The following is a 17,485-nucleotide window of genomic DNA, read 5'->3' as shown; positions in this document are numbered from 1 at the left end:
GATATTCCCCTTCCTGTGTCCATGTGTTCTCATTGTTCAATTCCCACCTATGAGTGAGAACATGTGGTGTTTGGTTTTTTGTCCTTGCGATAGTTTGCTGAGAATGATGGTAATAGGCTATGTAGGGTTCATGGCCCAAACTCTCCAACTACAAAAAAATACACAATATTTATTATCTGTTATCTGTACCATTATACTAATAAATTCACATACAATATTTTTGTTTACATTCTAATAAAAATAAATCAGATTTCTAAAGAACTGCTCTTGTTGATAACCTATATAAATTAATGCTTATAAAATTTGGGTCTTAAACTTCAGAAACTTTTTTGGAGCTTAATCAGCTAATTTCACATACTTCATTGGCAAAAGAAATTACACAAGAGAAGGCTAGAGTTCTAAACATTTATTAAATTGCAGAGAAAATGTATAGATTATAACTCACTAGCTTTCATAAAAAAGCTTGCAAAAGCCTCATAATATTGCCAAAAAATGTGATGTGATGTGAAACATTAGTGTTTTTCTATAGTCATCTAGTCATCACAAATGCTGTAAAATAAATATTTCAATTCATCTCCAGCTTCTCCATTTTTATAACTTAAAACGCTTTCTTGAGAACGAATTGCCTCAGATATTGAAAAAGTTTGGAAATATCACTAGATTAATTATATTTTAACAATCAATATTGAGTAGTGGGCAGGGCATTCTAGGACCAGCCAAAAACAGTATAGCTGCAATTTTTGCCTTTGGGAAATCTGATAAAGATTTTAAAGGATATTCTCTAGCATCGTTTTGACTTTTATAACTGCAAACACATTTTCTCTAGAAAAAAAGTAGTTTTGCTTCATATGGTTGAAAGTAAATTTCTATTATTTTCATATCTGAAAATTAATAGTACCTGGAATTTGTTCAAGTTAAACTGTCATTTCCAAAAGGATAAAACAAGAGCATTAAAAATGATTAATATTTTCACCAGAAAAAGCTAATAAGAAGAAACAGTGGATTTAAAATACTTCCTACATAATTTAAGTATGTATGATTGATTATATTTTTGTTTCACTCTTGTGTGGATACATTTCTCCCCAAGTATGTCATAAACTTTTTAAGAGATTAAAGTACATATCTTTATTTTTTTTTAAATTACATCTAGCCCAGTATTAAACATGGAATACGTATTTAATTAATATTTAGCAATTGTTTATGGATTTTTTCTTTTGAATGAAGTAAAACAAACCTATCATAATAGTTCAATGATGGTTTTACTTGCAGCAGCATCTATACACAATTCTTTGAAATTTTTTATTATTAGTATTCTATGTTCATGAAAATATGGGAAATAAAATACAAGAAATATTTAAAATTAAGTTAACAGCTTTACCCTTAAGGTGTGGATAATTCAGCCCATGAATCTAAGATATTATTAAAACAGAGATCAATGTTGTTTTATGTCCTGATCAACAGCAGTGTAGTAAAATATAGTGCTAATAATATTAGCAACACTTCCACAATAATTAACATATATAGACACAGGCCTAAGCATGTTGCCTGGATTATCTCAAGTATTCCTCCTAAAACGTCTTACAGATAAATTTATTTTCTCTGGTTTACACGTGAGAAAATTGAGAAGAGTACAGATTTTTAGTAAGTTGCCAAGTTTTATTTGAGCACAAAACTCATGCTCTTCAATTAATTGAAATAAGTATTCTAACTGGGTCATCCCGTTCTGCATCAGGACTTCTTGATTTTATAATTCACTATTTCTCTTATATCACATCAAAAGTCTACTGAGTCTACACCTTTACTACCTATGCTACTCCCTCAAGTCATCACCCCTCTTTCTGTCCATCTTATAGTATTATAATGACTCTGTTGCATCTAACTTTAGCCCCTTGACACCTCTCTGTTTGACTGCAAAACTGCAAACGTCAGTAAATCAGCCTCTTTCCCTACTTTAAGCCTATCCTGGGAAAGCTGAATGTGACGAGAGAAAAACACAACCATACTGTTAGGGCTTACTTTAAATCCACGATCATTTCATTAAAGCATGCTCATAGTGATGCCAGGTGATCTTATTTCAGTTGAATGGTCCATTGACTCTCACACACTTCTAGAAGTAATTTTTTTTTCTCTTGTCACATCTTCCAGTCGTACCCCCATTGTCATTCTCAACTGACCATTTTCTTCCTATTTGACTAAAAAATTATGAGCTGGTGGAAGAGTACTTCAACACAATGCCACCAGCACAGTATGCATGTACTGGAAGCTTTGCCCAGATACTAAATATTTCCTTCTGCTACCAACAACAATCTGTCTGGGCTCCTATCTAAAACCTATTTTTCTATTTGTGCCCATTGTTCCATCCTTTTCTTCCTACTCAAGGACATAGATCTATCAATATTCCTATCTCTCTCCTATCTTTCTCCTACATCATCAAATTTTTTTCCTATTAGAACTTGCCTAATAGCATTCAAACTTGCTTAAATTTTTCAAAATTCTCACCTTTCTTAAATTTCTCTGTAATCAATCACCACATTTATTACCTTTATTTCAACCCCCCCTCAAAAAAATTACTCTGTGTCCTCAATTCCTCTCTTGCCATTCTGACTCAAGACTATTCCAGTGAATGGATTTTCTACCACTGTTCTTTTGAAATTGCTGTATAAAAACATTAGTGGCTTCCACATTGTCAAACACTCTGTCTTTATTGCAATTGACAGAAAATTAAACATAGTTGATCATTTGATCCTTTTTGATGGGTTTTTGTTTTTCCACTTGGCCTCTAGGTCATCTGTTTCACTGCCTTCTCCCTTCAAATCTGCGTTGCTGGTGTTTCTGCATTACTTTGACCACTTCATATGCAAGATTTAGTAATAGAATCTCTTCTCTTAATCATCTACATGTACCCTCTTGGTGATCTCATGCAATTGTATTGCTTTAGAATCATATCTCAGCTAATGTTCATAGAATTTGTATCACTGGCTGATAACCATTTTTTGAACTCCAGACTGATATATTCAACTATTTCTTTGATATCTCCATTTAGGTGTCTAACAGAAGTTAGAAAATTAACATATTCCAAAACGTGTTGCTTTCATATCTCGAAAACTGTTTCTTTTCCATCCAGTCCTATTTCAATTATAGACTACTTCCTAATTTTAATTTCTGATACCAAAACTTAGACTCATTTTTGAATGTTTCCCTTTTCTTTCATTCAGATTAAATTCACCAGCAACATATTTGCTTTACTTTGAAAATGAATTAATAATTCTACCACCTCTTAACACTGTCATATCTGCTATCTTGGTCCAAACCATCATTTCTCACCTGGATTATTCTTCCACCCTGCATTTCTGATTTAAACACAGCAGCTACATAGTATTTTAAGAATTTATTTCATGCTATTAATCTTTTAAATTCCTCCTCTTCCGTGTGTTTTCTTATCAATCAGTACAGAGACAGAAGCTCATATGTACCCATCGTAACCAATACCTGCTACCTTTCTGACTCTGCCCTTCACTCTCCTCAATACTTCTGTGATCCACACCCTGGTCTACTTGCTGTTCTTCAAGGCACTTGCACCTGATATTTCTTCTACCTATAATATCTTCTGTTCACAAACCTGGTAATCCTGTTCCATTGCTTTATTTATTTTTATTCATAACACTTTCACTATGTTCTACATGTAATGCTTGTTTCCTCTTCAATTCTCCCACACCAATAGGGAAGGAGCTTGAATTTGCCACTGTAGTTCAAAAATATAATGCCTACTGTTTATCATGTACTAAAAATATTTGCTCAATGAATATACGGACAAAGTAATGAAAGTGATGGAGAACAAATCTAAATCTAGAATTAAAATTAAGGAATACTCAAAGATGTAACTCTTTTCAAATGAGTTCATTTAAGGACTGTTGTAGAAAATGGTTTTCTTTTAATGTTGATCAGTGTAGACAATTCAGATAATTTCTCAAAGTAAGCTTGGCTTTCTGACAGTGTAAATAAATTGATAATTTCCCACATTTTATATCAATGTCTAACACGGTCACATTCAAAACTAAAGAATGTGTAGGCTTTTAGAATAAGTCTGGAGATGTGAATATGTTGTACCTTTCAATTAATTCCAGTTCAATTTTTATATCATTTTCTGTGAATGAATTACTATGCAAAGTTGCAGATGTGTAATAAACACAAGCACAATATACATAATCTGAACAGTGTCTTATATACAAAATCATAGAATTGTAAAATTGGAGGAGCTGTTTGAACCTTGGAAGGTATTTCAAGGAAAAAATAAGAGAAACTGTTTTCTTTGGTGCAGGTTAACTAAAGGAACATATTAAGTATGACACAACTTGAATAGTAATTATAGTCTTCATTCATTAATTGCCTACTACAAGCTGTTCAATGCTGGATGTTTTGTGTGTGTGTGTGTGTGTGTGTGTGTGTGTATAAAATTCATGCGTACAGAAAAGCCCATTTTGAACAGAAGCAAACAATGCTGTTTGACATATTCATAATATTTTATTTCAATATCAGGCAGGCAGTAAATTATTATTGCTTACTTAGCTAATAAATTTTAAAAAGAAAAAAACTAATAGTAAGAAGCACATGACATATTTGTATAATCTGCTACGTATTTGTGATTACGGCACTTTGCAAAGCTTATTTGAAGGGAGAAATAAAATATAATATGTTGTATAATAAAAAATGTCTTAATTATTCAACATTGTATTCTATCTAACAAGTACAGCATTTTGTCTAATTTAACATTTTAACAATGAGTATTCCCATACCACTTTACTCAGTTAAAATAGTAGCCTACAAATAGATCTTGATCAATATATATAGGTGCTCAGACACTATGTGAATAGAAGAATTATTCTTTAAGGATGAATATTTTTATAACACATTTATTTATTAACTCATGAAGACCTATACTTCTGTAATGCTAAATTATTGGCTTTTAAACAAATGAGCATTTCTGAAAGTATGCATATAGAGATGTCAAAACTGGTGCAGACAGTGACATAACTCCCCATTCAAATATGGAATTTTATTCAAAACATTTAAAACCTGTATGATACCATCAAAAACCAGTCAGAGTGAGTGCATCATATGTCATTGGCGCCCCGACACACACCCCGTGGTGGCAGGTGTTAATTCTAATGGTTCTGATCATCTGGATGTTGAGGGGAGGAGGTCCTCTGCGTGGTCAAAGTAGTATGGAGAATGGAGGGAGGAATGTGACAAGTAGCAGAAAAGAAATAATTTACTGTTTTTTCTTGTTTGTTTTTTTGGTTTGTTTTTTGGGTTTTTTTGTTTGTTTTTTGTTTTTCCTTTTGAGACAGGGTTTCTCTCTGTTGCCCAGGCTGGAGTGCAGCAGTGTGATCTCGGCTCACTGAAACCTCCGCAATTCTCCTGCCTTAGCCTTCCGAGTAGCTGGGATTACAGGTGCCCACCACCACGTCCAGCTAACATTTGTATTTTTAGTAGAGACGGGGTTTTGCCATATTGGCTGGGCTAGTCTCAAACTCCTGACCTCAAGTGATCTGCCCACCTCGGCCTCCCAAAGTGCTGAGATTATAGCCACCGTGCCTGGCCTAATTTAACATTTTAATAATGAGTATTCCCATACCACTTTACTCAGGTAAAATACTAGCCTAGAAATAGATCTTGGTCAATATGAATGACAAACTTTATAATCAAATAAGCAATGGGTAGTTAAAAAGATGGAGCAATTTTTCTCAGGCTTTGGAAAATTTGATCTTCAATAGCCACTTTTTAAAGACAAGTGTCAAACATTAAAAACTTGCTCATATGGTACAATTTTTTATCTTACAAAAATAAGCACAACAAAAATGTGCTTCTGAACACCAAAGCTTGGTGAGTTAATGGCCTGAAAACATCTTCCAGATCTGAAATTCATGTTATTTTACCGTTCTTTTATGATCTGAAAAAAAGTTTTCCCAAAACTGTACACAAAGACTAAGATGAATAACCCTAATAGAAAATAAACTACCCTTGGAATTTTTTAAAATTTACTCCTAGTGAAATTAGTGTTTTCAATTGATTGCCTTTGTTTTCCAGTACACAGACTTGCCAGTTGTTTTTATTTTTCACCAACAACTTTTATATCTGTGCTTAAGGCAGCAGTTGTTGAATTATTTTTAAATTGTTTTTGAAATGCCTATTCTAAAAGTTAATGAATTTTTTTTTTTAATTTACTTGGAACAAATAGTTCATATTGCTTTCTTCCTTTCCCTTTCTTTTTTTACTTCTTTCGTTCTTTTCTGCAAAAAGTCTAGGGTAGTGCTCTGACCATAACTTAGCTATCACGGACTTTTTTTTCCTTTGTAGGTGACATTGTTGTGCTTGACTCAAAACAATGGAGTTTTAATAAATATGAATGTGATTAAATATATATTAGCTGAATAGCATGCTGTTTTCATTAGTAAGGGAAAGGGCTGGCTGAGACTTTGTGCTTAGAGATAGGATCAGAGTGCGATGTTTTCTTTAAAATTGAATTTAGAAAATAAAATATACCTACTATACATGAGGAATATGGTATGCAGAACAAAATTTTCAATGTTTCAATCTCCTGTTATATTAATTCTAAATAAATTTTATTTAAATTTGTAATGCTCAAATGATCACACGTTTACAACAGTGAACACTTTGAAAAACCCAAATTACTACATGATGATTGCTGTAAATCAAATAAATTGCAATGGCTCCAGGGAGAAAATACATGTTATTTTGGACAGTCAGAAGACTGATTTCCAGTAAATACATCTCTAAAAGCATAACTCAAAATACAACCTGATCATGTTTTAGCATTTTTATTTTGTCAGAACCTGCTTAGATATTACCATTATGTAATAAACACAACTATCAAGCCTATGCATCCTGATTGTATTTTCTAAATTTATCTTAATATAAAGAAAAAGAAAATTATTATTTTTATTTTTTTAGAGAATCTGGTTTCTTAAATAATGAGACATGAATAATTTTATTGAACAAACTTTTTTATATTGATACTAGATCCATAAAGTTAATTCCTACAGAAATTATTTAACGCCTTTAACTTAGATAAACTTTCATTGCACATTAATACATTGATTTCTACTTAAAACTATCACAAATAAATAAATGCTTCATGTACTGGCGTAAGTAAATTTTTGAGTACATCAAAAATAAATTTTTTAAAAAAAACAATTGAGGCCTAATGCTTGGTGGTCTGGAATAAGGGATGGTGATTCATACTAATTAAGTATAGTCAATATATTTCACTGTCATCTGATATGTTGATATTGTTTTCTTCTTTCCCCTCCCCGATATTGTAATTGAGACCAATTACAGAAAACTTTGTCACTCCAGACATATTTATTTTCACTTGTTAAACTTGGAGATTTCTTTCCTTAGTGTATTTACACGAGCCAACAAATTTAATTCCTCTTTCGAAAATTTACAATTATTAGGTCATATATTTGTTATCTCTCTTGTAAATGGATGCAGAGGGTGATTCTAAAATGTACTTTGCCTTCCTCTTATGGTTGCTTTCTACATCAATACCTACTATTTAGATAAATGCTGTCCAGTAGAACATAACGTGAGCCACAAACACAAACCACACATGCGATTTTAAATTTTTAGCAGGTTCCTTTAAAAGTACAACAGGTAAAATTGATTTTATATCCAAATTGTCATTTCAACATTAAATAAATGTAAAGCTCATTGAGATATTTATAATCATTTTTCATATCAGCATATATTTTATGTTAACAGCATATCTTAATTCAGACCGGCCATGGTTCAAGTGCACAGCAGCTGCATGTGACTACCATAATGGATAGTGAAAATCTTGACCCTTACTTTCTGCTTTCCTAATTGTGTTCTCTTTTCTCTAAATATCTACAAAATTTAAGATTCAAAGGAACAATTCAGTGTGTTCATTTTCATTACTAAAACATTTACCATTATATCAGTGACCAGTTTAAAAGAAATTTACAGGAAGTTTAAATAATAGAGCAAACCTTTTCAGTAGAAGTGTAGTTTATTTTGATCATCCTTCTAAAAGCAAGTTACTTGAATAAAATAAAATCATTCTATTTAATTTAAGCTCAATTACTGAAATTACTCTTCAATATGGAAAAATTATATACGATTATTTGGCAAAAGCTTTTTTTGTGAATTCTCAGGATAATTCCCACAGCCATATTATAGTAGAATGTGAATTCTGATAAAATATCAAGTGCAGAATTTGAAGTGAAACTAGTTTACTCATCTTTGACTACTGATTTTTCCTGTTGTTAGGAGTCTAAAGTGTATTGTAAACTTCCATAAACATTTATAAGGAAATAAACATATTTGACTTGTAGAAATTGAAAAAATAAGTTTTAGTTTTAAATTATATAAACCTTATAAACCAAATGTATTAAAAATATTTTCAGGTAACATTTTATTTCCTCTTAACCTGCTGCATAAATTTTTATTTGCAAATTGGAAAAACAATAGTTTCCACTTCATAGAATTATTATAGAGATTAAACAAAATGGAAACCTGTAACATAGAATGTGTGTGATACACACATTATTTACTATATTATTATTGAAAATATTTTGTTTTCAGTTCTCTTATAATCACTATCTGTTGTTCTCACCAACTGCCAAAGCTTCTACACTTTTATTCTTACTTTCTTATGGCTTTTATATGCTTTGCATTCTGTATAAGACTACATGGACATCACACACACACACACACACACACACACACACACACACACACACACAGCTGGTTCAAATGACTGAAGCAGAGTCATCATTCCCACAGTTTTCCAAAAATATTCAATGTATTGCATTTTTTATCTCAAAAAAAGTACCAACATCCTGGAACTCATTCCAAAAGCCCAACTTATCTATTAATCTTCTCATTTACAGCTACCCAATCACCCTAATACTAGTTGTCTCTTCTTCTCCTCTAAAATATCTACACAAATTCCCTAATAATAGGGTGACTACATAATTGAACACTTCAGATTACTTTTGTCTGAGATAAATGCTAAACCAGATTGGATACTGGAAGAGCAGACATAAATAAGGACTATCCTGGACAATATGGCACATAAGCCACCTTATCAACATTGAAGTATTTTAGTTGAGAAGAAATGAGAATTTGAACTGGTATTTGCAGTATGAATACATCAGAGGAAGATATGTGAGGAGTAAAATGGAGAAACTAGAATTGAACAGATTGATTAGGAATTATTTAGATCAGTTATAGTCACACTTATGCCCCAATACCTTCAATTCAGAATATCAGTATGAATGAAAGACTATTGTTAGCATCATATTTCATTTTAAAACTAATAGATATAAGACAAGAAAATAAACAAGACCAAAGTGCAGAGACACAGTGCCTTAAAGAATAATTCAGGTGAAGTATGATGACTCACACCTGTAATCCCAGCATTTTGGAGGCCAAAGCAGGCAGATTGCTTGAGCCCAGGAGTTCAAGACCAGCCTAGGCAACATGGGAAAACCTATCTCTATTAAAAATATAAAAATTAGCCAGGCATGGTGCTCTGTGTCTGTAGTACCAGCTATTTGGGAGACTGAGGTGGGAAGATTGCTTAAGCCTGAGAGGTCAAGGTTGCTGCACTTCATCCTAAGCTACAGAGTGAGACCCTGTCTCAAAAAAAAAGAATAATTCACCCACACCAATATTTTAAACTGCCTTTAGTTTGGCACTCTGGAGTTCAAGATAGTTCAAAAATATATATATTTTTTGTAAAGTAGAAAGACTGTTGTAAAAAACAGTTTTAAGTGTGTGTGAAGTATTAGCATAATATGGATTTTGAGAATCTGGATTTTGGTTTTCTAGGCATATTGTTTGGAGTGTTGTTAATTTGGCGAGGCATATTCACCATCTCCCCAAATGTCACCTATTCTTCAAAATATTTATGAAAACTGTGTACCAAAGTTTTTATATTATTAATAATGAAAATAGTTAAATTTACTGAGTTACTACTATTTTTGGAACTGTACTGTTTCATGTTATAATTATTATTTAATAATTATTATAGCTATGCTCCTTTTAGAGCTGAACAAACTGTGATTTTTTTGAAAAGCTAAAAACAAGATCAAGCTTATATATTTAGTAAGTATCATCAGGATTTGAAATCAGGTTAGCATCTCACCAAGTACCTGTTCTTAACCAATATTGCATATAATAGTTTCTTTCTTTTTAAAATTTATATTTTATTTATATTTAATTTTTTAATTTTTACTTTTTGTGGGTACATAATGTGTGTATATGTTTATAAGCAACATGAGATATTTTGACACAGGCATGCAATGCATAATAATCACATCAGGGTAAATGGGGTATCTATCACCTCGAGCATTCATCCTTTGCATTACAGTCAATCCAATTATACTCTTTTAGTTATTTTTAAATGTATGATTAAATTACTTTTTTACTATAGTCACCCTGTCATGCTAGCAAATTCTAGGTCTTATTTATTCTTTCTAACTATTTTTGTACTTCTTATTCTGTAATTAAACATAAAGTAAGTCATGACTTTATTACTAAAAAGTAGCAGTAGCATTTCCTTATGTAATAATTGATGGAAAATGTTTTATTATAAAGTTATTAGATATAGCTTATATATTTATTTCAAATACATAATCTATTTGATTTTACTGTATATATTTAAGGTGCACATGATGTTTTGATATACATGAACATAGTGAAATGATTACTACAATCAAACATGGGAATATATCCAGTATCTCACATAGACCTTCTATGTGGGTGGGGTAAAAGTACCTAAAATTTCCTTTAGCAAATGTCCTATGATACAATAGTATTAACTACAGTCCTCATGCTGCACATTAGATCTCTAGACTCATACATCCTGCGTAACTGTAGCTTTGTACACTTTGACCTCCATCTCCTCATTTCCTCCACCCCTTGCTACTGAGATCATGCAATATTTTTCTTATTTTTTTTCTTCTATTTACTGAGTTGGTCTAGTAACAATGACTCCTTAGTAGCAATGAGCCTATATGGAACCAAATATTGACACCTAAACAAAACTCTCCAAAAAAATGAACAAATGCTCTGTATTAGCCCATTTCTATACTGCTGTAAAGAACTGTGTGAGACTGGGTAATTTAAAAAAGAAAGAGGTTTAATTGACTCATGGTTCAGGATGGCTGGGCAGCCTCAGGAAACTTATAATCATGGCAGAAGATGAAGGGGAAACAAGGCACCTTCTTCACAAGACAGTAGAAAGGAGAAGTGTGGAGGTAAGGGGGAAGAGTCCCTTATATAACCATCAGATCTCATAAGAACACATTTACTATCACAAGACTATCATGGGGGAAAGCACCCCCATGACCCAGTTTCCTCTATCTGGTCTCTCCCTTGACATGTGGGGCTTATTGAGATTATGGGGATTACAATTCAAGATGAGATTTGGATGGGGACAAAAAGCCTAACCATATCAGACTCCATGAAGAAGCAGTTGATGTTAAAACAGGGGCAATAAATTATCAAAGAACACACATATTTCTTAAAAATTTTACTGGATAATTGGACATGTATGTAGAGAAAGTAAATTTTAGCTTCTATGTAACCCTATACATGACAAATAATTTGAGATCAATCTTAAGCCTGAAAGAAAGTATTGGAACCCCAATGCTGGCTCCATTTAACAAAACATAAATGCAAGACTGGAAAGGATGAAGCACTTCCCAAGTAACATAACTGCATCCTTAAATAAATATGAAGAGTATTCATGGGAAATACAAAAGTATCCAGCACTCAACAAAATCAAATTAAATCTCCGGCATTAAAACAAATTACCAGCCATGCAAAAATACAGTGAAAGGTGACTCATAATAAAGAGAACAATTAAGCAATTGAAACCAATTCTGAACAGACATAGGCATTAAATATAGCAGACACAGGTGTTAAATCAAAGCCTTCAAAATTCTAGAACGCATAGAAAAATAATTTTACATGTTTAGAGTAAGCAAAAGTTTTTCTAAGACTAATTCAACAAATCGTGAATCATTTAATAAAGAATAAATAGAATTTTATAAAAATTGAAATTTTATTTTCTTCAAAAACATTATTAAAAATAAATAGCTGGAATAGAAAATCTTTACAATACATAAATCTGAAATAAGATTTAATCTTTAATACATGAGAAATGCTTATTGATCTGCAATAAAAAACCAACAACCAAATTAAAAGCTAGCCAAACAATGAATATTTCTCAAAAGATGATACCCAAATATCATATACATGATATATATGTATACATAAAAAGGCATTTAATGTTTTTATCAGAAAAATCTAAAATAAAACAAAAATAAATTATTTCATGGTATAGAATTTTCAAAATAAAATGACTGATAATTCATTCTGTACAAGCATAAAATATTACAGTCACATTGAACTTATGGGTAGATATTTTCTTAAAACATTAAAAATGCATCTTTAATTCTGCAGTTTCTCTCCTTTCTACTTGTCAAAAAGAAATGAAAAAAATTCTTACAAAAATATGTAAAGAAATGTTCTTAATCACCTTATTCTGTTAAGGATAAAGCTAGAAATTGTCAAGATCATTCAAAAAAAAGAATGAATAAAAATGTAGGACTATGCTCATATCTAATAAGCAACAAATTATTGATTCACATATTCTATAACATGGATCTATCTGGAAACCATCGTGCTGACCAAAATAAATTAGACACAAAATGTTGTATATACATGTATATACTCAGACACACACAGTTCAGCTTTGAACAGCATGGGATTAGGGGAACTGACCCCTTGCACAGTCAAAAAACTGCATATAACTTTTGAGTCCCTAAACCCTTGAGTACTAATAGCCTGCTGTTGACCTTTTTATGTTATCAGACCAATTTATGCTATCAGAAGCCTTACTGATAACATAAATAGTTGATTAACACGTAATTTTTATGTTATAGCTATGGTATGCTGTAATTTTACAATAAAGTAAGCTAGAGAAATGAAAATGTTATTAAGAAAATCATTAGGAGGAGAAAATATATTAACTATTCATTTAGGAGGTAGATCATCATAAATGTCTTAATCCTCATCAACTTCACATTGAGCAGGCTAAGGAGGAGGAGAAAGAGAAGAGGGTAGTCCTGCTTGTCACTGGGGTGGCAGAGGCAGAAGAAAATTCACAAATATGTGGACACCCATAGTTCAAATCCATGTTCCTCAAAAGTCAACTGTATGCATAAAATTCCATCAGCATGAACTACTAAAAAATTAAAAAATACTCAAGATCTCAGAAACCAGGAAAAAGTTGTGTCTGCGTGATGGCAGAAACTAACTATAAAGAGAACAAGGGAAATTACTGGGATGATTGCATTTATTTTTCAATTTTATTTGGTGTGATAAAGCTTATTAACCTAAACACTTAAGGACTTTACACTTGAGTATATGTAAAGTATGCCACATTAGAAAATTAAAACTAGGAAACAGAATAAATACTTTGTTATAGAATGACACAGAATGTTCAAGTATATAACTTTGCAGAATGGTACATTAAAGAAAATTGTGCCTACATATTGACAGCTTATACCCAGTTTATTGTTATGAGATTTTTCAAAATCTATCCAAACATTTCACTTTGGAGAGACAAGTGATTGCAATCTTGACAGAAATATCTCTCTCTATATTTAAAAGGTGAAAATAAAACATTAGAGGAAAATACATGTTCAGAAGCATTTTCAGCAGGCACACACACATAACATACACACACTGATAGTAACTTTTCATAATCTATATGATTTTACTTAAGAGGTTAGTGAGAAGTTAATGAACTATCCTTTTAAAGATAAGTAAAACAAAAAATAAAAGCATTGAGTCTCAGATTGAATTGAGTTGAATGGATTTACCTTGAAATGCCTTTTATTAATAAAGGGATTAAATATAATTTTTCTTAGTCTTTTTTCAGAGTAATTTTCTTAAGTCAATTTAAATCCTTAGCTTTTTTTCTGAAGAAAATCAAAGTAAATAGTTTTTAAATTATTTATAATAACACTAGGTTTATGATTATGACCTTTTCATTAGTTGTAAAACCTTACTTTATTCCGTAGTTTGGTTTCTACGGTAGCACTTGGAAATATATGCTTTTTGTAACTTAGAGCATGAAGAAAAATGATTTGTGTTTGTAAGTAGTGTGCAGACAACTCATAAATATTTTTTAAAATTTATAAATTTTTCCTCACCTCAGACTAAAAAACTGATGAGATCCAAGAATATCAATATTGACTTCATCTATTTTCACCAGCCAATGCTCCACTTTAAGTTTTTTTTTTCTTTTCATCATTTGAGGTTGGTCAATCTTACATATAAAAAATAAACAAAACTCATTAAATTTGGGGTCATAGTGAATATATGAAAATCCCTCAAATTTTGCTAGTTGAATGGTATTGGGGGAAATTCACCCCCGATATTTCACGTATGTTCTTTTCTATTTTCTCTAAGTGTCAGCTGGTCTGAGAAATAAAGGGACAGAGTACAAAAGAGAGAAATTTTAAAGATGAGTGTCCGGGGGAGACATCACATGTCGGCAGGTTCCGTGATGCCCTCTGAGCCATAAAACCAGCAAATTTTTATTAGTGATTTTCAAAAGGGGAGGGAGTGTACGAATAGGGTGTGGGTCACAGAGATCACATGCTTCACAAAGTAATAAAATATCACATGGCAAACGGAGGCAGGGCAAGATCACAGGACCACAGGACCGGGGCAAAATTAAAATTGCTAATGAAGTTTCGGGCATGCATTGTTATTGATAACATCTTATCAGGAGACAGGGCTTGAGAGCAGACAACCGGTGTGGCCAAACTTTATTAGGCGGGAATTTCCTCATCCTAATAAGCCTGAGAGTGCTAAGGGAGACCGGGGCTTATTTCATCCCTTATGTACGACCATAAAAGACAGCCGCCCCCAAAGTGGCCATTTCAGAGGCCTCCCTAAGGGGAGGCATTCTCTTTCTCAGGGATGTTCCTTGCTGAGAAAAAGAATTCAGCAATATTTCCCCTATTTGCTTTTGAAAGAAGAGAAATATGGCTCTGTTCCACCCGTCTCACAGGCAGCCAGAGTTTAAGGTTATCTCCCTTGTTCCCTGAACATTGCTGTTATCCTGTTCTTTTTTCAAGGTGCCCAGATTTCATATTGTTCAAACACACATGCTCTACAAACAATCTGTGCAGTTAACACAATGGTCACAGGGTCCTGAGGCAACATACATCCTCCTCAGCTTACAAAGATGATGGGATTAAGAGATTAAAGACAGGCATGGGAAATCACAAGGGTATTGACTGGGGAAGTGATAAGTGTCCATGAAATCTTCACAATTTATGTTCAGAGATTACAGTAAAGACAGGTGTAAGAAATTATAAAAGTATTAATTTGGGGAATTAATAAATGTCCATGAAATCTTCACAATTTAGGTTCTTCTGTCATGGCTTCAGCCGGTCCCTCATTTCAGGGTCCCTGACTTCCCACAACAGAATGGCTATGCACACACACTTTAGTTCCTATGGATCTAGTGTTCCTCATTTGTAAATAAGAGTGGAACTCCTGTTGTTGAGCTGTGCAGTGCCTGGCAAGTGTCTGACAAAATACAGGCATTCAACAAACTATCATGCTTTTTGCATACATTCCACAGATAAATATTTGTAACTATAATATGTCTTATTGACAAAAAGTATACTAAGGTGAGTTATAGACAAGCAGCCATGGCATTAAGCACAGTAAAGGCAGGATGGATACGTGGCTAAGAAAAGTCCATCTTTAGGGACTACAACACTAAGCACACAGCACTTTACAGCCAATGATTTGGGAACTTACTCTGAATTATTGATGGGCTAAATTTCTCACACTGGTTATTAGTGAGAATAATATTTTTGACACATACTATGATACCTATAGTATATATAACTTGAACTGTGAAACAGAATTTGTGTAATCAACTAGTCAAGAAAATGTCATAGTGTTGTAGCCTACTAAAATTTCAGGGACATTTTAATATCTTTATGAGGTTTTTTTTTTGGCAATTTTACTTCCACAAACAATGATTATAATGGTGAAGACAGAAATTAAACACAATCAGTGTAAATAAAATTGCAATTATTATGCTTTCATAATTCTAAGTGGTTTCTCCTGTGTCTGTCCATTTTTGCTTGTCCACAAACTTTCTCAGAAAAAAAAAAAAAAAGGCAAAATGAACATTTTGAAACATGAATAGCATCACGCTCTCCAGTGACTTTCAATCTCTTTCCTGGTGAAAGTCAAATTCCTTTCAGTGTCTATAAGATAACAGGAAGACAGTATCTGGTGTGTCATTGCTTATTGTCCTCATCTCCTTATTTTTTCTTCCTAGCATATTTAATTCCAGGCACTTGAATAAGATAAACAAAATCCTTGCCCTCATGGGAATTACAGCAAAACAAATTTAGATAGACAAAAGTCACAGAAACAAATAAATACTAAGATAATTTCAGATAATGTATCTGTTATGAAGAAAATAAGCCTGATACATAGGGTAATCTGAGGCACTTAATGGAATTGCTACTTGAGCTATGGATTGAGAATAAACCAGGAATAATGAAGCACATGGCAGAAGGTCAGAGATCACTCTACGTCAACAGCCTACAAATTGGCAGAAAGCAGAGTGACTATCTTTTGTTTATATTTTGGTAATTTATTTGAAAAACCACATGAAATGAATCTGAAAACCACTCATTTTTAATGCCTTATCTTGAAACTTCAGGCTAATTTGCCGTTAAACTAGTCAGACTCTTATATCAATAGTAGAATATATTAGATACAGGCAAATAAAACATGTAAAACTTTCTCGGAATTATTGTAACTATGAAAGCCAAATGATAAATGCACAACACTGAAATGGTTTATATATCTCTAATATGACCTTGTCATTACATCAGTTTTGATGCAACCATGGTAAGCACATTCTTCAAGAACATGCATCTAAATTGTTCCAGCTATTTGAATAAATAGATTTTTGTCCTACCAGGGTGCTCTCTGTAAAACTGTATATGAATGGACATAGCCAGACCTCATTTTTAATAATAGACAATTGAAAAGCTGTAACCTTTCAAATCAGTGAAACATTTACAAGAAGTTTGAATATGGTCTCAGATGACTAGAAAAGCTTTATTCTGAGTTGATTTTGTCGCTGGTTTACACTTTTATTATCCATAATATATTGTTTTAATATAACTAAATTTAAATTTCAACTCTTATAGTTAAAGAAAAAAATTACACTTTATATTTCAATTTGAATTAAACAATAAAAAAATCCTGATACATCAACATAAAACACTACAGGTTTCCTGAAACACATTTTAAAAAATGATTGGCATGTGTTAACCTAGTTTTCAAAATACTTTGTCCTTCATTTCTAAAGCCA

The sequence above is a fragment of the Nomascus leucogenys genome, chromosome 20 (assembly GCF_006542625.1).
Source record: "Nomascus leucogenys isolate Asia chromosome 20, Asia_NLE_v1, whole genome shotgun sequence".
Lineage (NCBI taxonomy): Eukaryota > Metazoa > Chordata > Mammalia > Primates > Hylobatidae > Nomascus > Nomascus leucogenys.
The sequence above is the reverse complement of the archived record's forward strand: the minus strand, read 5'-3'. Positions refer to the sequence as shown.